Source organism: Pinus tabuliformis, chromosome 1_1 (assembly GCF_031772625.1).
Source record: "Pinus tabuliformis cultivar Carrire ecotype Pingquan chromosome 1_1, CPIR1, whole genome shotgun sequence".
In the NCBI taxonomy this organism is placed as follows: domain Eukaryota; kingdom Viridiplantae; phylum Streptophyta; class Pinopsida; order Pinales; family Pinaceae; genus Pinus; species Pinus tabuliformis.
In genome coordinates this window covers 340,742,859-340,765,374 of record NC_142297.1, presented here as the reverse complement: position 1 = coordinate 340,765,374, position 22,516 = coordinate 340,742,859, and the positions used below count along the sequence as shown (strand labels likewise).

The window sequence follows — 22,516 nt, the reverse complement described above, 5'->3', positions numbered from 1 at the left end:
ACCATATCCAATAAAGGTACATTTCTTTGACTTTGCCTCAAGCTTTGTTCTATTTTCTTTATCAATATGGACAAAGGCCTCACAACCAAAAGGCTTTAAAATAGAGTAGTTTACCTTTTTACCTGTCCATGCTTCCTCTCGAACACCACCATCCAAGGAACTTGAAGGTCCTCTGTTTATTAGATAAATAGCAGTATCTACAGCATCTGCCCAAAACTGTATAGGCAATCTTGCATGCAATCTCATGCACCTTGCACGCTCCATGATTGTTCTGTTCATCCTTTTTGACACACCATTTTCTTGTGGTGTTCTTGGAACTATCTTCTCTCTGCGAATTCCATGCTCTGAACAATGTCTATCAAACTCTTTGCTGCAATATTCACCTCCATTGTCTGATCTAAGACACTTTAATTTCTTCCCTGTCTCAATCTCAACCAAAGCTTTCCATTTCTTGAAAGTATCAAATACATCAGATTTATTCTTAATACAATAAATCCAAGTTTTTCTAGTTGCATCATCAATAAAGGTAACATAATAACGAGAGCCACCGAGAGATGATACCTGAGCAGGTCCCCATACGTCTGTATGCACAAGCTCTAATTTTTCATTCTTCTTTTCTTTCCCAACTCTGAGAAATCTGACTCTCTTCTGTTTTCCATAAATGCAGTTCTCACAGAAGTCCAAATCAACATTCTTCAAACCTGGCAACAAATTCCTTGAGTGAAGAATCTTCATCCCTTTTTCACTCATGTGTTCGAGCCTATGATTCCATAATGCTGCATCTACTCCTTTGGAAGTCAAAGCATTAACAGAGTTAGAAATACCATTTCATAAATACAATGTACCAACCTTTTTGCCTTTTGCTATTACCAGGGCTCCTTTTGTGACCTTCCAAGCTTTATCTGTGAAAGTTGTCACACAACCTTCACTGCCTAACTGCCCTGTTGAAATCAGCTTTTTCTTTAGATCTGGAACATGCCTTACCTCCTTTAGTAGCCATTGGTTTCCATTCTGTTGTTTTACAAGAACCTTACCCATTCCAACAATTTTATAGGGTTTATCATCACCCAGACGAACTTGTCCAAAATCTCCTTGAACATAGTCATGAAAGTTTTTCTTATCAGGTGTGGCATGGAATGAGGCCCCTGAATCTACCACCCATGAATCAGTAATATTTTCGAAAGAAAGAACCAAAGCATCTTGTAACACCTCACCTGTCACATTTGCTACATGATTGTTTTCTTGTTGTGCATCTCCTTCTTTTCCCTTCCGAGATCTACAGTCTTTCTTTAGGTGTCCTTTCTTTCCACATTTCCAGCACACTATCCCTGATCTGGACTTGGATCTGCCTTTCCTTGATTTACTGCGATATCCTGAGCTCTTTCCTCTTTCAATTTTTCTTCCTCTAGACTCTGCACTTAAAGCATTTCCCGATGTCTCACCAGAGCTTTTCCGTCGCATTTCCTCGCTAAGGATAGCACCGACAACATCATCAAAATTTAAAGTACTAGATCCAGAAACGGAGTTACTAATGGCCATTACCAAACCATTCCAACTTTCTGGTAACGAGCACAAGAATAACAGAGTCTAATTTCATCATCAAAGTTTACCCCTACAGAACTTAACTGACTTGTAACTGTATTAAAATCATTTAAATGGTCTACAATAGATCCACCTTTCAATATCTTCATATTAAATAACCGTTTCATAAGAAATATCTTGTTTGAGGCCGAGGGTTTTTCATATAGTTTCAACAACGCCTCCATCAAATCCTCTATCGTGGTTTCCTTCGAAATTTTCAAGGCGACAGACGCAGCAAGGCACAACCGTATTGTTCTGAGTGCCTTTCTATCGAGAAGGTTCCATTCTTCGTCTTTCATACCCGTCGGCATATTTGATTTTCCGCCCAATGGTAGGTATAGATCTTTCTGATACAAATAATCTTCCATCTGCATCTTTCACAGCGAGAAGTTTTGGCCGTTAAATTTCTCGACCCTAAACTTACCATCTTCCGCCATTGCTCCCACTCGAACCAGGAACCCTTCTTTCCTGCGAGTTTATCAGCCAAATAGACCTTCGGCTCTGATGCCAGTTGTTAGGAAATTATATATTACGGAGCAATGGAACACATAAAATATTGCAGAAATATAAACACAGGAAACGCACAAAACAAGAGAGACACAGATATACGTGGTTCACCCAGTTTGGGCTACGTCCACCTCGAACAGCTAGTCCTTCCTTTCTATTATCCAGCAAATTGAAGAGACACAACCTACAACAAATCCATTGTAATATCCTCTATTTTCTCTCACAGTCTCACCTCTCTATTTCTCGCTCACAGAATACATATCTATATCACAGCCTCAAATACAATGCCCTCATACAAAGAGAGGGGTTTCCTTCTAGGGCAAAAAACCCTAAACTAAACATAAGTTCTACCATCAGATCATCCGCCTAATGAACGACCCAGATTGACTAGAAATTACTATACTTTTACAAGGCAATTTTACAGTTGTTTTTAGCTTCGGGGGCGTTGCCCCGAAGCCCCCCGCCAGGGGGGGGCTCCCAAAAGTTGCTGTCACCCCCCCTGGACCCCCCTTGTAGCAATTATTTTACGTGCGGCGTTGCCACCCCATTTTGAACCGGGGTCCAATGTGGCGATACCATGGAAGATAATTAGGCTCCACACCTAACATTTGTCAAACTAGTGAAATCTTTCTCCACAAGTTTCCACTGAACCATTAGCCTTTCCATGAAAATCTACTGACCACAAGGGTGTCAAATCTTTTTGCACCATAATATCATCATCCAAGAAAAGGATCTTATCCATTTTGGGATAAACTTGTGGAAGATAGAAACGAAGATGATTTAGCATGGATAAATATTTTGGATTTATATATTTCAAATTGGAGGAACGTGTTGAGAGTGTAGTCGAGTGATCTGCCTTGAAATAATACTCTTTCATTGCTACGGATTCAAGTTGGCGAAGCACAGGGAAATAGGAGGAATTGAGCAATTTAAAATCATCTAGATTTTCTACATGTATCGCAGCTTTACCCGGGGGATTAAGTAAAAACCACATTTTCAGGGCCCCAAAATTTAACTTGTCTATGATGGGATGAAATACATGTTTCTCATATTCGTGCAAACACATGTAAATCACCTACAATGAGATCCAAATATTAAATGTAAAATGTAGCAAAACTATTGGACTTCCAAACTTTAGAGTAATTTAAATTAATAACGCTTCACCTTACCATTCATGACAGTTGAATTCACAACCAAAGATGCAGCCAATACATTGTCAGAAAATAATGCATAGTGATAAGGAGTCGGATCCTCCAACTTGTCCCTTTTAGGAAATTATCACTTTTCAAGAGGAAGAAAGTAATAATCTATGGTCAATCGCATGGACAAACAGTGCAGGCCCTTGGGAATAGACTTTGTTTCCACCTGACTTAAAAATTTACTTTGCTTTTCCAGGGTCCTTACTTACTCGTCTGTAGACCGAAGCATGGCTTGCAACTTCTTTGTTACTTTCGCACAACCATAAAATTGTTATCTAGCCTTGGATAGGACATGACCCATAGCCTTGATCTTCTCAGGTGCACTGAAAAGCAGAATGAAAAGCAGAAAGATTGACACATAGACTGCAACTTTAAAAGAAACAAAGGATATGAACACCAAATGCAAATGGAAGCACTTACTACTCTTGATTTAGAAGCAGCCAATGTGAAAATCTAGGGGGTAGTGTTCCAAGCTTCCACAACACTCTATCCTCATTCTAGGGATCACAGGAATTAACATAAATAAACCACACTACACACTTACCATGTTCTGCCACTTGTGATATATTCCAGTTGTATCTTGTTTCTTCCATTCTTTGAGATCAAATACATTTATCCCATATGCCCAACCACAATCATTAGGATCAAAGTGCCTGGCTATGTGCGGATTGGAAAAATTAAGGTATTTGTCAAAACGGAGAAAGCTTTCTCCACAAGTTTCCACTAAACCATTAACCTTTCCATGAAGATCTACTGACCACAAGGGCATCAAATCTTTCTGCACCAAAATATCATCATCCCAGAAAAGGATCTTGTCCAATTTGGGATAAACTTGTGGAAGATAGAAACGAAGATGATTTAGCATGGATAAATATTTTGGATTTATATATTTCAAATTGGAAGAACATGCTAAGAGTTTAGTCAAGTGATCTGCGTTGAAATAATACTCTTTAGTAGTTGCGGATTCAAGATGGCGAAGCACAGGGCAATAGGAGGAATTGAGCCATTTAAAATCATCAACATTTTCTACATGTATCGCAACTTTCCTTGGGGGATTAAGTAAAAACCACATTTTCATGGCCCCAAAATTTAACTTGTCTGTGACAAGATGAAATACATGGTTCTGAGATTCCTGTAAACACAAGTAAATCACCTACAATGAGATCCAAATATTAAATGTAAAATGCAACAAAACTATTGGACTTCCAAACTTTAGAGTATTTTAAATTCATAACACTTCACCTTAGCATTCATGACAGTTGAATTCAAAACCACAGATGCAGCCAATGCATTGTCAGAAAATAATGCATAGTGATAAGAGTTGGATCCTCCAACTTGTCCTTTTTAGGAAATTTCACTTTTCAAGGGCAAGCAAGAAATAATCCATGGTCAATTGCATGGACAGATAGTGCAGGACCTTGGGAACAGTCTTTTCTGCCAGCTGACTTAAAAATGTACTTTGCTTTTTCAAGGTCCTTACTTCCTCGTCTCTAGACTGAAGCATGGCTCGAAACTCTTTGTTACTATCCCACAATGATAAAATTGTTCTCTAGCCCTGGATAGCACATGACCCATAGCCTTGATCTTCTTAGGTGAACTGAAACATTCATATCAATTATCATCCATGAAAAAGAGAATGAAAAGCAAAAATATTGACACATAGACTGCAACTTTAAAAGAAACAAAGGATATGAAAACCAAATGCAAATGGAAGCACTTACTAAGCTTGATTTAGAAGCAGCCAATGCGAAAACTATTACCTTTGAGGTAGATCAGAATCTACATTAGCCTCACCCAACGTATGTTAACATTATTTAATGCAAAGCATCATTTCATGGTATAAATCAAGATTATTCCTAGCTTGGGAAGTGCTTGAATACACCCTAGCCATGATCAGTTGGTCTCGCATCAATCTAACAGTGGAGTCAGAATTCTCGCTCTCATTCTCAAGCCTCCAAACGCAGTATTTTTCTAGGACAGCAGAATCTACCTCCTTGGAACATTTAATTGCTGCGTTTTCAATCTCAACTCATTTTTCTTCATCCTGTTGAATCAAATCTATTGACCTTTTCTCCCTCCTCTTTTGTCTCAATTGTTGTAAGCATTAAACTACTATAAATTAAAGCATACTATGCTAAAATCTAAGAAATATAAAATTTTTCTATTGGAGAAATAACATTCAAAAAGGATTTTGGAAAATAATATAACAATTCGTTTTTCCATGAGAACAAAAAGTAGCAATCCAGTGCAACAAAGAATTTTACCCTTCGTGAAACTTTTGTTGGACTTTCTTCAAGCTACAAATGGTTTCATTACAACAACCATTGTCCTAGGAGTTTGACTAAACATTACCTTACAGTAGGCTACCACCATCATAGATCAGTTAACTAGGGAAAATCAAAATTTACCATCAAGAGAATTCTCTTTTACGTCTTGATGTTCACTCCCTGTATCATCCTCTTGAAACCTCATAAGAAGTTCTTCGTCATTGGAAGTTTTTTTTTTTCTGCACCTTGTCATTCATTTTACCCCCCTCGGGATTTTCCTTGCCTTCTTCATTAAAGATCACACCATCTTGTTGTGAATGTAACTTTTCTGAGCTGTCTCCATAATTCATTTGCCTCTGATTGATGTACACTATTAGAAATAGAGAAGAACCCCTGCCAATGTTAGTTTTCATTTCCTGCTTAATACAACCCTACTCAACTACATAGATCATCATCACATAGGTTTCCTTACATGTCCAATAGAGAAAATAACTAAAATATTCACCAATCGTACCTTAGAGTTAGTAATATCCCTTTGGTTTACTTCAGAGGGCTTTTCTAATACCCATGAGGAAGGTAGGTCATTCCATCCAACAAGTCATTCCGTCCAACAATATTTAAGTTTAGCTTTCCCGAGTCCTCTGTGATAGCTATTATGACATCAAACACCTATCCAGTAAATAAAATTTATTTTCAATTCCCTGCTCAATAGGGGAGAAATCAAATTTAAGATATCCAAATGTAGTTGGTTTCTTATACTTGCCTCCTTTGGGAAGAGAGAGTCAATGCTCTCTGTTAAACTCTTCTTTCTCTTGTCATCTACCTGTTCGTGTGAACCCCACAGATAAATAGATAAGAGTGATTTTAAACATATGACAGAGCTCTAGTATCCTCAATAATTCCTCTCTATTTCAATCCACTCAAGTCGATTAAATTTCAGTTTAGGGACATTATTTATTTGGGGTTCTCAAGTTGATAGAGAACCCATTGATGAGGGTAGGTGAGCCCTTGCTATTGAGAATTGTGAGCTATTGGGATCCAGACCATGAGGTATTTGTCATGAACGGGCATAATATTGAGATCACATTACAAGATATTTATTTCTTCACCAAACTCCCTCCCCTTAGAGTGGTGGGGGATATACATCTGGTGTTTCCTTGTGGGAGGAACATTACAAAGTTTGTGGAGTGCCATTGTCCACAGGATATGCATGTGAAAGGCATGACTATCCTGATTAGTGATTTAGACCAGCTAGAGACATAGGTTGTTTCTGGAGCTATGCTACAGATCTTGGGAAACCGTGTGTTCCACCACATCACTGGTGGGCAGATGATGCTAGTTGAGAGGGTTTTGGCTAGGACCTACTATGGGTGGGCCGAGATGATGTTGTCGTCGGTGAAATGATAGTTAAGTCTATACAGGTGAGCCATGAGTATGTTTTTGGCACAGTACTGTGTGCATTCTTCTTTGAGAAGATACCCACCATCCTTCCTCGTGTATAGATCCGATATGGGGGCTCACAAGAGCCAAGTATCCGCCATTGGGGATAGCTACTACGGAGATGAGGGCGGGGAGTCGAACGGGTGTTCCAACCCGCGTTTTTTGCACATTGGTATCAGATGCCCCTCTAGATTGACAATTATCCTTATAGTGGCATGAACTATCATGGAGATCCTGACTTGCCACTTTCGCTCAGGTAAGCATGGGGACCAAACAATAATTGTTAAGTTGTTATTTTTATGGTGCTTTTCATATTTTTATCACATGTATATGGTACTAAGTGTAAAATATGTGGTATGCAGACATAGCATTGGTAAAACCGGCAAAAAATGTAGGACGAGCCACAGTGCTTGTGTCTGTAGATTGGGGAACATCGTCATCTTGTCAAGGTCCAGAGGATAGCAGCGTGCTACTCGTTTATCTACACTGTAGATGTAGGGTACTCTTGACCAGAGTTTCTGAGCGCACATGGCATGAGCTAGACAATCGACACATATATGAGTGTAACGACCTTCCCTTAGAGTGGCAAGGTATCACGCGTTACAAGGCGATGGATGGTCATGCAGTATGTGATCTACGTGCAAGTGGGGCAGAGCCTTTGGTGAGTGATCCTTCGGATAGTGACTAGATATGGGGACATGTGGGTCCCTTTGATTTTGATTTTTGTAACATGTTTTGGGCATGTCAGATGTATTTAGAGCTATGGGCTCAGAACACTTATATGATACATAATATGATTATGCATTTTTATATGACGATGATGGTTCACCATGTGTTTTGTTTATGGTTTTCTTCTGTGGTATACATGTGATAAATTCCAATTTAGAATGTTATTTGCAATGGTATCTACATTGTTATTTTGGGCTCTAGGAACTTGACTAAAAGTAATGGTTTGAAATTCACGTACCAACAGCTTAACATGCAGATATTTTCTAAATATGACTTGGTTATGCACATGATACACACCATTCAATTCCATGACAAGTAGCAAGGAATATAAATGAACATGAAGATGAAAGATGCGATGAGAAATGGAATCAACTAAAAAACCTATCACTACATCATATTTGGCCTGGTTATTGGTGGCAGATCCGATGCCCACATCGTTCGAAAGCACTAATGTATGCAAGTGGGTAAAAATGGCCCAAGTTGTTGAGGCTATATTCCTGGAGAAGTGACTTGAACCATCAACATGACCAATATATGGTGTGGATGATGGATCCATCTGAAAGGTGCAAAATACATTAGATTAGATGATGCATCCTACCTAACTTCATGACAAAAAAAAACACATGCAAATCAAAGAGATAAGCTATGAGAAAAATTTCTTTAGGTAGATTGCATTAGGATTATTAGGAAGGAAATGGCCTTTAGAATCCTCCAAAAAATATTCCCCCTTACCTAAGTGCAAGGGTAATTAGGGGTAGACATAGCTTCCATGATGTCCTCGTCAAAATGGAAGATGAGCGGACGAGACGAATATTGACTACATCATGCGGCGCAATACCTAGTGCATCAACCTGAGAAAGAAGGTTCACATACGCATCATATGGAATGGTAGATGATGAGATAGTAGATGAAGGATCTATGCATGTTGAAACCTAGGATTCTGTCAAAAGAGGTTGAATAGAATCGTGCTCAGAAACCTCAGAAAGGATTGCCTACGAGGAACTCAAAGATGACGACAGGTAAAGGACATGGCCCGTTGTGTCCATCATCTCAACATCTGGGGAAGGGATCACGATGGTGGGACCAGATTCCCTCTATTCTGGTTTACGATTGGTAAAAAAATCCACAGGAAGAGGAGAAGGTGATCCATTATGATTGGTCTCGTATTCGCGAAGTGCCTTAAGGAAATCAAAAAATTTGTTGAGATGTGGGCAACAATGGGAGTAGTCACCATGATGATCACACAGGGCACAACGGTGATTTTTGCGTAATGTTCTGATTTTCTTGGGTGGACCAGGTAAGTTAACATGGACTTTAGGGATATTTGACTCAGGGAATGTTTCATAAACCAAAGGTTTCAGATGAGGAAGCTCGGGACAATTATTGGTCACGTGCCCCACAACTTTACACAAAGTGCACAGAGGTGACGACTTTAGGCCTTGGGGACTGTAGGAGGTTGGGGAGCCTTGTCCTTAGGTTCTTTCCTCTTAGATTTTCCCCCTTGTCTAGATGCTTTCACAACAGGAGTGGGTTTCTCTTGAGGTTGTGATGGAACTAAAGTAGTGGTAGGGGCCATAGGGACCAGTTGAACTAGGGTCAGAGCACGATAAGGTCTTAGCTAACCAGGAAGAATGCTTGCAGGGGGATCAATGTACCTGATCCAGGTGGATATTGGTGGCCACCTGCCAAGTCCACCTGGACCCCCACCATTGTCTTTCTCAGCATTTTCAGTTTCCTTAATTGTAGCACAACTTACTATTTTTAGCAGTTTCTCGGGTCCTGAACTTCCGGAGCCGTTTTGAGGCCCTAAACGACGTTTTTTGGAGAATCCGGGGGCAACATGAGTCCATGGAATGGACTAGTGTTGCCCGTTCCAACAATGATAGTGATCAGATAGATCTTTCTAATGAGCTATTGTACGCGTCAAACGGAGATCATATGCCAAAGTTACGACCCCGGGAAGTTGATGTACCAACTTACCCGCAAACGGGGCCACAGTTTGGCGTTTCATCTCCTAGGGTTAGGTTTTGGAATGTTAAGGGTTTTTCCATTGTTCTCAACAATAAATAGGCCTTCGAGCCTCATTGTAACACAGTTCAGAGGCATGTAGCCATCACATCTCTTCTCAGAGATAAGCTACCATCGCCCTAGCTAGTTTATTGCCATTTCTGTTTGTAAGCATATTTCAGTATTTTCCATTAATGAAATGAAGTATTATTTCCGCTGCATCTTTGTGTATATGGTTATCTCTGTAATTTGTTGCGTTCCTGTTTAAATCCGGATCAGTACCGTATGGGGATCCCTAAAGTCATGTTAGGAAGGACCAACAAAGCCATGATAGCAACATAAAATATTGCGAGAGGGGGAAATAAGAAAGGTATCTGGCCTGCAAGGTAATGTCCTGGCAGCAGAACTCTTGGATGGTTGAGACCTAGAGGAATAGTTCCTAGGGGAAGATAGGAGACGCACCCACAAATGGAGGAGGTCCTGGGGGCTAGATCTAGATGGCTCGACTAGGATGGTAACTGCACGGTGTGGAGGAGCTCATTGTGGATTGAATGTACCAGACTGCTTGAGGACAACCTGTGACGCTGAAATATTTAGGCTCTAAGATGAGAGGGGGAGGACCAGGGAAAGAACCCAACAATGAGGAATCTTTATAGAATCTGTGTGAAACACCAGTGAGAGGAGTTGAAGACTTATTATCTAACATTGATGGGATAATGGACTCGCGGGATGTCATGGATGTCGGCTCGTAGTAAGTCAACTGATCTATGGTAACGATCTTCCCTTCATGGGGGAAGCACATCTTGCGAAAAACCGTAGATGTGGCAGCTGATATGGCATATGTGTAACTACGACCCAAGAGAATGTTGTAATCTAAAGGGGCATCAATATCCTCAATATCTGCATGGAGAGTCTTGCTCGCAAGGGTCACTGGATAGTTGCAGTACATGCTAAGAGGATAGGAGGAGTGGTTGTCCCAAGCATGCAAAGTGATGGTGGAGGGGGACAACTCAGGTGACTAAATTTTTTTCCAAATGGTAGTGGACATCACAAAGGTGGATGCACCATCGTCAGTAATGCATCAGGAGATGATGACATTACGGACTCAGACTAGTACCTAGAAGCCAACGGAGCAAGGCAATGGGGGATGTTCTGATTTTTCAACCGGGAAGACAATAAAACGATCATTAGAAGGATCTACTATGCCCAAAGAAGTTATTAGAGCTTTCTTTTGAGAAGGGCATGACTGGAGTACATCCAGCATCGACATAGTGGTATGTGATTGCGCCAAGTCATCTATTATACTATATGTATGGGCAACTCAGTTAGAAGTCATGTTATGGCATAATGGTCCCTTTGGGATCTTGGGAATTGCCTCAGCTTTAGGTTGAGGGATCTGTAATGGAAGATTTGATGTCATAAGAGGCTTAGTAGAAGCTTTGCCTTTGGAATCAGTGGCGGATGAAGTTGATGGCTTATCATATTGATGCGATCGAGTTTGCAAGTTGATATCAGAGGGATTAACCTCATGAGAGCTAATCATGAGGATCTGGTAGTCACTAGGACCAGAAGGTTGGGGAGTGTGGGCTACTTAACCTGGGTGAGGTTGAGAAGAAATAAATCCTTGTTGAGGGAAAGGATTTGTAAGCACTATCGATTAATATGGTGCAAGATTCTGAGGCAATTGTTGGCCTCTAGAAGCTGCTTGAGCTTCCCACATTTGGCACATCTAGGGTAAGATAGCACACTCATGTGTATAATGGCTGATGAACCCCAAAAATGGATAATTATATGGGCTCATTCAGCCTCCTAATTCGATTTAATCCACCATTCTCATTATTTTATTGCGTGTTTTTTATTATATTTATGCTAATAGAGTGAATTGGGTTAGTCATTATGCCAACAAGTCTAATGGGTGCTTTGTGCCGTTTTTTGGTCAATTTTGAGACAATATCAAAGGTTTTAATGAGCACTTGGCAGCCAAATTCGCGGAAGAACAAGGGAGAGGATTTGTAGGAAGGTGTCCCCTTCATTTATGGGCCCTTACCTCGAATTCTCCACCATCAGCTCGGAGTTCAAGGGCCACCACAAAAATTATCACAAGGGCAGTCGAGCAAGGGCTAGTAAAGTTGTTGTTAACTACAAGTTTTGGCAGCCGAGTTCCTACAGTTTGGGAGGGTTGTTGTGGTCCTCAATTTGTATAAATAAGAGGGCTTAGGGCCTCATTTGGGTTGGCAGAAGTTAGCTAGTTTGTAGTTCGATTTTAGTCATTTCTTAGTCATTATTAGAGTCAGTAGATTAGCTTTGCATTTTAGCACATTTTCAAGCTTTCCCTTGTGGACATTTTTTGATGTAATTATTTTTTCCTGCTCAATAAAGATGAATCCATCTTTGCACCAAATCTAATCTTGCTTAGGAGGCTGTAGCTCTTGGGGTTGGGCCTAACCCAAGTGCCCAATACCTCCTTTGTTTACTTTCATGTGTCCTTGTTGCATTCTTAGAATAAAATCTGCTATTTAGATTAAAATATTGCTTTGTTACTTAAGTTGTTTTTGATGATTAAAATAGTTTTTTATGTTCAGATTGATTTGATAGGTTAATAATAGAGAAGATCTTCAGAAAAAGGCTATCAAGCGCCTCTGATCTCACCTCTCCCTCAGTGGGACCATGAGTTGGGACCAAGGTGTCCTTGCTGCCACCAAAAAAACATTATCTTTGCTTCATCATGCAATTATTAGTGTTAGATTCTCATTTGCAGAAGTTGATACTAGTTGTGGTTACATGCTCAGGTTCATGAGTGCTTAGTTTTCATAGCTATTTCACATGATTCCGTTGCAAATAAACTGATGTTCATTTTCTTTGCTGTTATTTAGGTCAGATTAGGTTAAAACAGCTAGATCTTTGGTTTTCTTAGTCTTTGTTGGTTAGTTTTGAAAAATCACATGTAGAGCACCTGTGAAACCTCCTCTCCTACACTTACCCCATCAATGCAACCTGCTTCATCCTCCAACTTAGATTCTTGCCTCTCATTTGCTACGTTTTCACACTTTGCCCTTGTCCCTATACTCTTGCACAACATTTCTTCTCTTATCTTTGAACCAACCCAATCGCCTTAGCTACTCTCCATCCTCAATCACCAAGTCCTGGACCTCCTCACACCCTTATCTCACCTCCATACCCACTTCTTCACCTTTATTCCTCCATCAACCCTCCAAAACTCCCTTTCGGAACATCCTGTAGAAATTACAGAACATCTTGTAGAACTCCTGCAGACTTCCTATAGAAGCTCACGAAAGAGGTTTCTTGAGATCTGATCACTGTGAAACTCTCTGGAAGGGTGTTAGGGACCCCTTAGGACCTCTTCTAACCTTCCCAACCTCCTGCAAGCATTTTCTTTTGCCAATCAACCTTTGCACAATCAAAAACAGTTAAAGCACATGCACAATAATTCTGCCAACTTACTTAAAAATACAAAAAGATGTTTCTTTTTAGATTTCACTTCAGAAGTAGCTTAGTCACATGCATTTTACCTTTATAAGAGTCAATGGCATTCTTTTTTGTAGCTTTCATCATTTTTCTTGCACCAGTAGGGTTAGTCGGTAAAACTAGGATTTGCATTTCCTTTCCGCTTTTCTCTTCTTTCTGCAAGTAGATTAGCCTCCTTTGGGTTAGCTTTCATCCATTAGTTAAAAAGCTTCTTCTAAGAGCTCATAAATGTTGGCTTAAGCTCCTATCGTACTTGTGCCAGCTGACCAAGTGACAACAACGGCAAGAGCTAGTACTTGTGCATACAGCACAGTCGCTTCCAAGTTTGTTACGAACTATCGGGTTGATAAAAGTAAAGAAGGGAGTCCCATGAGTTGCAGCATTATTGTTGCAATACTAGGGCTCACCATATTTTTGGGGCCATTGCCGAGGAAGCATCAGAGTATTGGTGATTGCTACTTTTCTTCTATTCTCTACTACAACCTTCTGCTAATTAGTTTATTTCAGCAAGCGTAGAGTAGATTGTTTCATTCCATTCTGCAATTTAATTTCCGCAAAATTAGATTAGACATTTCCTGCTTTCATAGATTAGCATTTCAATTCTGCAATTTCATTTCTGCAAGTGTAGATTAGCATTTCAATTCTACAAGCGTAACCTAGAATTTCATTCCTGCAATTTCATTTCAGCAAAATAGATTAGTCCTTTCCTACTTTCATTTCAATTTCACATTTTCATTTCCGTAAGATAGGTTTCAGTTAGTTGCAGTTCAATCTATTTTAGTTTTGCCGGTACAAGCAGAAAAATGCAAAAATCAACCAAAAATATTTCCTTTCTTGCTTTGTAGGAGTAGAGATAAGACAAAAAAATGTTTGCACAACACGCCCCACTGCTTCACACAGCCAAAGTTCTCTCTTCTTTGATGGTTGTGATTAAGAAGAACCCCTAGGTGGAAATCAGGACATATTTTGAAGAACCTCTAGGGGAGAAGAAGAAGAAAACATTCCTCTGGAGCAAATGGCTACAAGTAGAAATGTTGGGAGTAGTACCTTATCCAAAAACGAATTTGCAAATCAGATGGAAGATTTCAAGAGCGAGATGAGGCAGTTTCTTACCATGCAACTGGATACCTTACAGATCCAAAGGAAGCAAGAGAAAGCAGAGAGGGCTTTGGCCATCTTTTGCCCTAGGTGCACTAGAAAGCATCCTAGGAACGAATGTCCATTGCACTCCATAGAAATGTGTTTTGTCTGTGAAGAATACCATCCTACGAATCAGTGCCCTTCCTTGCCTGGACTTAAAGATGCATATCAGAGGGCCAAAGGAGTCACCGAACCTCTCTATTTCATGAACCAAAGGAGGTCACATGGACCTAGAACTTACTAGGAGGGAATGCAAGAGACATCCCAGACCTATTATGACCCCTATCAAGCCACTTTCATGCCTTCTTGGGGTCCCCCTGCTCAGCCTTCCTAGTTCACACCTCCTCCTTATTTCTTCACAGATCCATATTATGCCCAACTAGTTGCTCATTCATTTCACTCTTATGCTCAGCCACAGTCTCAGTGGAATGCACCTCATTAGGAGTGGAGGCCCCAGTACAACTCTCCTCCCATTCATTTTCCTCCACCACCTGCCCAACCACAACCCCATCCGCATCCATCTCAAATATACACCCCCACTCAACTACCCATATCACCATTTTCAAACTCGCACATTGGGATAGCTCAACCCAATTGCAAAGCTGAGGCACAACATGTCCGAATGACTCCTCTTGAGCTCAATGATCTTCACCATATCTCAGGAAGAGTATTGCAAAAAAGAGATTATCTTGAAAACATTGAAGGACCACATCCAGCAAAGGAAGATTCAAAAGAGGAGATCAAAGGACCATGGGCTGCACTTTATGAAGAGAAGACATCAAAATCAAAGATTGAGAGTGCTTCCTCATGGTTACCATCAAATCCTCCATGTATTCAAGAGAAAGATCAACAAAAAGAGGAAGATGTGAAGGTCATGATAGAAGAAAATATGGAGAATGATCCAGATCAGCAAAAGGACCAAGGATATCAGAGCTATATTGAGATATGGTTTCAGACGGTCACTAATTTGCAGAAGTACTCTCTTCCTCAGCTATGTTTGATCCCTTCAAAGTCAAATCATTTGGTCTCTAAAATCCGGATAGCTGTCAAAGCATGCATTTCAAACCTCCATGTAATTTTGTCTCTAATCTCGATGTGCACATGGCTCCATTGGAAGTATTCTTATACTTGAAAACGATTTTTTTTTTCAAGTGGGGTAGGGTAGAAAAAAAAATAAGAAAAATGAAAAAATGAAAAAAAGAGAAAAATAAAAATCTAAGGTGAAAACCTCCTCGGAGGCGCCTCAAATTGGCTCATTCATTGAAAACCTCCATGAGGCGGTCAATGGGTTGGAAAGAAGAGAAAATAAAAAGATAATAAGATCCCTGGGTGAAAACCTCCCTTGGAGGCGCCCAGGGCAGGGAATTAGGGTGAAAACCTCAATGAGGCGTCCTAGTTGTTTTTCAAAAAAAAAGGAGAAAAAAGAAAAAACAGACCTAGTCTTTGTGGAATAATTGCAGGTTGCAGGAGGGAATACATTGCAGGTAAGAAGGGTCACGCAAAACAAGGATAGGGGTCTGTACCAGGCTACATGACATCTCTACAGACATTCCTTCCATTCCCACTCACCTTTCCTAAGATTTGATCACATTCAGGTCGAGATTCCACCTTCTACAGGAAGTTCTTGGCTTTCTATGGGAAGTTTTGGGCTTTCTACAAGAAGATCTATATTTCTACGGGAAACATCCTGTAGAACCTTCGGGTGAGCCAAATTCAATTTTGGAAAGGAATCTAAAGCTTGGAATCTATTTTTTACGCCTACAGCCACCCCTCTATTCAACCCATCACCATATGACACCCTGTTCCATCTCTTTACACCTCCATCACCCACCTGGTTATGTGTTTCTGCACAGTCATACAAGAAACCCTTTTTTCCTCATATTGACAGCACAAATTTTTAATGACAAGTCAAGCAAAAAAGTCTTTCACACCCTACCTATCCAAGCTCCACCTAGACTCTGCATCAATGAATTCCAAAGCTCATTATTCTTACCATGCAAAAAAACTGCAGAATGCTTGGAAGCAAAAATACATAGTGGTGAAATTTGTTTTTTCCTCACATGAAAACCGTGCATCCATTTACAAAACTATTTTACAGGAAGTTGTATAGGGATGATGGCAACATGCCCGAGCAATTTCAGCCAATTCTGGTGCACGGTTTCCAAGAAATCAGCCTCCATCACCTTCAGCCATTTTTGCATTTTCTCCATATCCGTGCATCCATTTCAAAACCTGTTTCATGGGGAGATGCATATGGGTGACAGTAACCTACCCAAGTAGTTTCAGCCGATTCCGATGCACGGTTTCTGAGAAATTGGCCTTTGTAATATTCAGCCATTTTCCATTTTTCTCGAAATCTGGGCATCCATTGACCATAATTTTACTATGGGAGGGGCATAACAATGTTAGAAGCATGCTCAGAAAGTTTCAAGTCAATCCGATCTATCGTCCGGGAGCAATGGAGAAAATAATTTTCTGTCCTATGAAAATTCAGCGTCAACAGCATGAGGGTCAAAATTTGAACGTTGAAGCAAGCTCCTACAGCGTAGATCCGGCCAGAGGATACCTGCACAAGAAAAATAACCACACATGAGACAACAAAAATATTATAGCATAAAGGATCCAAGCAGGCAGCAACGGAATATGAGCATGCAGTAGTAAAATGGACCCAACAGCACGTCGACTCACAGGTATGTGTCTAAACCAGTTCCTCTATTTGCATCAATATGATTCGGAAGTGCATAAACGAATGAAATGGTCGGATTAATCCAGGAAGCTAACAAAGTTAATCCGATAGTGCCTTGTCCAGTTCTCTAGCGCTCAGCCATAAATCATGCAACATACGTGTACAGTTAACTCACGTGAAATTTAAAAAAACTGGGATTGTTGGCCATTTGAACTCCAATGCAACTAATCAAGAAGAGAACATATAGTTCATAATACCACTGCAGTTTTCATGTGGCCACGTACACCTGGCCACTTCACTCCCTCACCACGAATCATGCCACAATTAAAAAATGCTCGGCTAAAACTCACACCACCTGTTGTTCATTTGCACTTGCAATGCCCTCAACTGAAGTATGCTTCCTTCACTTCCGCAAAATGATTAACCATTCATCCTCCACCGATTTTTCTACCTGTCTTTTAGATTCTGTTGCGTATCGGGCTCGCTCAGAGGCATAGTGTCATTCGACAGGAACCGAGGGGGGGGGGTCTTCTACAGGAAGTATGGCACAACTTTCTGGAGCAGGGAAGCTTGGAATTTTCTTCATCAAATTTTGAGTTCCTAGAGAGGTATGCTCGAAAACACTCTTCCATGCATGGTAGGTTTCGAAAAAATGGTGAATTGAATTCTCTTGAATTGGAGGGTCAAAGACAAGTCTGCCTGTGAGTTGAAAACAGCAGTTTGCCTCTGTGTGCACGAAAATTCTCAGTTGTTTTTGTGTCAAAACTCTTCTCCACGGTTCCCATGAAAAAATTTCTCCTATAGAAAAGATAAAGCACTATGAGGGCTAGCCTGTGTATGAATAATTTGAATTTATATGGTTGTATGTATGCTGGGGATGAAAATTGAGCTCTGTGCCCTGTCTGTGGAAACCTAAGTCTTCCTTTTATACAGAGATAGGCGAGTATTTGGGCAGCAACAGTTTTAGAACCAGGGAATTGGTGCAAATTAAAACTTAAACACCCGAGAGATCCTTTCTTTAAGTTCAAAGGAGGAACCCATGAACGACATTCCCTTTCTAATCAGAGCATAAAACAGAGAACTCTCACCATGCCAGGGGGATTCATAACTCAGCATTATCCATGGTTACCATTTGAGGTTGCTGTGTGAACTTAGACATGGAATTGATTTACCTCCAAAAATGAAACTAAGCATTCCCTATTTTCTTCTTTAGTCACTGGTTGAATATGGGACAAAAATGAATGAAGGGATTCCAGACCAGTTGGCCCATCATGGGCTCATCAAATTATTAGTAGAAGATGCCCTGCACACCTACACTAACCCCATATCATGGGAAATCTTCCGAAACATGTCTCGAGATGACAATATCAGAGTTTTGGCCGAAAAATCATCCAATGCAGCAGTGAGTAAGAAGAACACACTGAGGTAGGAGAGAAAACCAGTGGTAAAGAAACACAGGGCAAACAAAAACAAAAATGACAGAAAGAGGAATGGAAAAAGGGCCAAATTGCTGAGCCTGAAACTGTGGGAGGAACAATGACACAAACAACTAGGGAGAAACGGTTGCAAAGTAGAGCAGAGAGGACTGAAAAAGTCCACACAAAGGAGGGCACAACCAAGGCAACCACACAGAAGTTGAAAGGAAAGGCACACCCAGCCAAGCAGACCGAAACAGTTAAAATAGTTTCTACATGAAGTATAAAAACGGAGTAGCAAAAGGAGAAATCACCTGAGATTTTGGCTAGGGAGGTAGCAGCTGTGCTTGCTGCCTTAAGCACATCTCGAAAACAAAAAGGGAAGTGAAAAAGGGAGCCCTCCATGTACTTTAAGGCAAGAAGGAGCACACGGATAAAAGTTGGCAAACCCCAGCCACAATCAAAGGAGCCAATTGTCATTAAGGACACAACAACTAAACAAAAGGAGGAGTCTCCTTCAAAGATATCCATCACCTATGAATGAGGAAGCCAAAAACCTTCACTTGGAGAGAGAGAATTTAGATGATGGACTCAAAGACAACTCTACAGGAAGCTGCGAATTCTCTACAGGAAACTTAGGTTAAGCTAAGAGAGGCCGAGAAATTGGAGGAAAAGGCATCCAAACAATCATAGGAAGAAGGAAAGACAAGGAAACATCTGATGAACAGCAAAGAGAGGACAAGCTGCAGGCTGAGGTTGAGGCGCTAACAAAACTGCTACAAGAAAAGGAGCACAGGAAGTGGGAAGAAGTAGAGAGAAAAGCATGGTTTCATGACCGAGAAGAGGACATCAATTTAGAAGCTTGGCATGACAGGGAGGCCACCAGGGCCATCGAAGATGACGAGATAGATTAGTTGCTCAGAGGATGAGCAACACTTTCAGTAGGGGGGGTGATGATGAGCCCCAAAAATGGATAATTATATGGGCTCATTCAGCCTTCTAATTCGACTTAATCCACCATTCTCATTATTTTATTGCATGTTTTTTATTATATTTATGCTAATAGAGTGAATTGGGTTAGTCATTATGCCAATAAGTCTAATGGGTGCTTTGTGCAGTTTTTTGGTCAATTTTGAGACAAAATCAAAGGTTTTAATGAGCACTTGACAGTCAAATTCGTGGTAGAACAAGGGAGAGGATTTGTAGGAAGGTGTCCCCTTCATTTATGGGCCCTTACCTCGAATTCTCCACCATCATCTCAGAGTTCGAGGGCCACCACATCAATTATCACAAGGGCAGTTGAGCAAGGGCTAGTAAAGTTGCTACTAACTACAAGTTTTGGCAACCGAGTTCCTAAAGTTTATGAGGGCTTTTAGGGTCCTTAATTTGTATAAATAAGAGGGCTTAAGGCCTAATTGGGTTGGCAGAAGTTAGCTAGTTTGTAGTTTGATTTTAGTCATTTCTTAGTCATTATTTTAGTCAGTAGATTAGCTTTGCATTTCAACACATTTTCAAGCTTTCCCTTGTGGACAGTTTTTGATGTAACTATTTTTTCTTGCTCAATAAAGATGAATCCAGCTTTGCACCAGATCTAATATTGCTTTAGAGGCTATATCTCTTGGGGTTGGGCCCAACCCAAGTGCCGAGTACCTCCTTTGTTTACTTTCATGTGTCCTTGTTGCATTCTTAGAATAAAATCTGTTATTTAGATTAAAATATTACTTTGTTACTTAAGTCATTTTTGATGATTAAAATAGCTTTCCATGTTCAGATTGATTTGATAGGTTAATAACAGAGAAGATCTTTAGAAAAAGGCTATCAAGCACCTCTGATCTCACCTCTCCCTCAATGGGACCATGAGCTAGGACCAAGGTGTCCTTGCTGCCACCAAAAAAACACTGTCTTTGCTTCATCATGTAATTATTAGTGTTAGATTCTCATTTGAAGAAGTTGATACCAGTTGTTGTTACATGCTCAGGTTCATGATTTCTTAGTTTTCATAGCTATTTCACGTGATTCCATTTCAAATAAACTGTTGTTCGTTTTCTTTGCTGTTATTTAGGTCAGATTGGGTTAAAACAACTAGATCTTTGGTTTTCTTAGTCTTTGTTGGTTAGTTTTGAAAAATCACGTGCAAAGCACCTATGAAACCTCCTCTCCTACCCTTACCCCATCAATGCAATGTGCTTCATCCTCCAACTTAGATTCTTGCCTCTCATTTGCTACGTTTTCACACTTTTCCCTAGTCCCTATACTCTTGCACAACATTGCTTCTCTTATCTTTGAACCAACCCAATCGCCTTAGCCACTCTCCATCCTCAATCACCAAGTCCTGGACCTCCTCACACCATTATCTCACCTCCATACCCACTTCTTCACCTTTCTTCCTCCATAAATCCTCCAAAACTCCCTGTCGGAACATCCTATAGAAATTACAGAACATCCTGTAGAAATTACAGAACATCCTATAGAACCCCAGCAGACTTCCTGTAGAAGCTCACGAAAGCAATTTCTTGAGATCTGATCACTGTGAAACTTTCTGGAATGGTGCTAGGGACACCTTAGGACCTCTTCTAACCTTCCCAACCTCCTTCAAGCATTTCCTTTCGCCAATCAACCTCTGCACAGTCAAAAACAGTTAAAGCGCATGCACAATAATTTTGCCAACTTACTCAAAAATACAAAAAGATGTTTCTTTTCAGATTTCACTTCAGAAGTAGCTTAGTCACATGCATTTTACCTTTCTAAGAGTCAATGGCATTCTTTTCTGCAGCTTTCATCATTTTTCTTGCACGAGTAGGGTTAGTCGGTAAAACTAGGGTTTGCATTTCCTTTCTGCTTTTCATTTCGTTCTGTAAGTAGATTAGCCTCCTTTGAGTTAACTTTCATCCATAAATTAAAAAGATTCTTCTAAGAGCTCATAGAAGTTGGCTTAAGCTCCTAGCAGACTTGTGCCAGCTGACCAAGTGATAGCCGCAGCAAGAGCTAGTACTTGTGCAAACAACACCGTTGCTTCCAAGTTTGTTACGAACTATCGGGTTGATAAAAGTAAACAAGGGAGTCCCATGAGTTGTAGCATTATTGCTGCAATACTGGTGCTCACCAATGGCCATGTACACAAAAACATTAACTAGGCTCTTGGGTTGGCTTCCATATTGCTAGTTGTTGGTGGTAGGCTGGTTCCCCTTGGATTCACTAGGTTGATTACCTTGATTGCCCTGGTTACCCTTGTTAACATTGTTACCCTTCCCCTTATTATTTTTCTTCAAATTTTGGGGATTGGTTGCACTTTATTGTGCAAACACCTGACCCTAAGGGGGCAGTAGCTGCGGGGGTTGAGGATGCATGGGAGGCTGTAGTGTTAATGCTTGAGGGGCTGGAGTGCTCGATTGTTCATAAGGAGGAGCAATGGTTTGGTAGATAGGTTGGGGCCCTAAAAACATGTTTCTAGCAGGAGGGGCATATGTGTTGGAGGAACTAGTGCCCCCCTATGGATGGCCATAACTTTGTTGATTATATGGGGAAGGATGTGAAAGGGTTCCAACGATACCGTCAGCAACGTGAGATTCCCCCGGTGCATTGGAACCTCCAAGATGGGGAAGGTTTGGAATGACGGTATAGACAGAATCGGATTGCACATAAATCAAGTCATATCTCAGAGCGGTTTGGAGAGCTTCTTCCTCAGTCTGAGGAAAATGGGACACGACATATTTTCCAATGGGTGCTAAAATCCTCCTGAGAAACCAATCTAGATAGACACGATCTTCAAAGTGTGGGTCATGACATGTGCTCCTCCTCTTATGCCACTCTTGAACACGGTTGGAAAGGTGCGTGGTAGAGGACTGACGAAATGAGGTCAATATCATTTTACGAGTGTCGTATCGGAGAGGTAGCTAGAAATATGATAGAAACAATTTAGCAAGAATCACAAAAATAGAATGAAATGTGGCAGGCTAGTCTACATACCATTTTGTAGCGTCTCTAGTGAGCGTGCATTGGAATAGCCAAAAACGAATGAAGTCATCTGTAATGGAGTTGGATTAACACCACATGTGGAAG

General features: G+C 40.6%; 1 pseudogene; it reads right to left on the bottom strand.

The window, feature by feature from the left end:
- Positions 1 to 3,558: 3,558 nt before the first annotated feature.
- LOC149212964 (polygalacturonate 4-alpha-galacturonosyltransferase-like) overlaps positions 3,559 to 22,516 on the bottom strand; it is a 69,965-nt pseudogene continuing 51,007 nt past the window's right edge.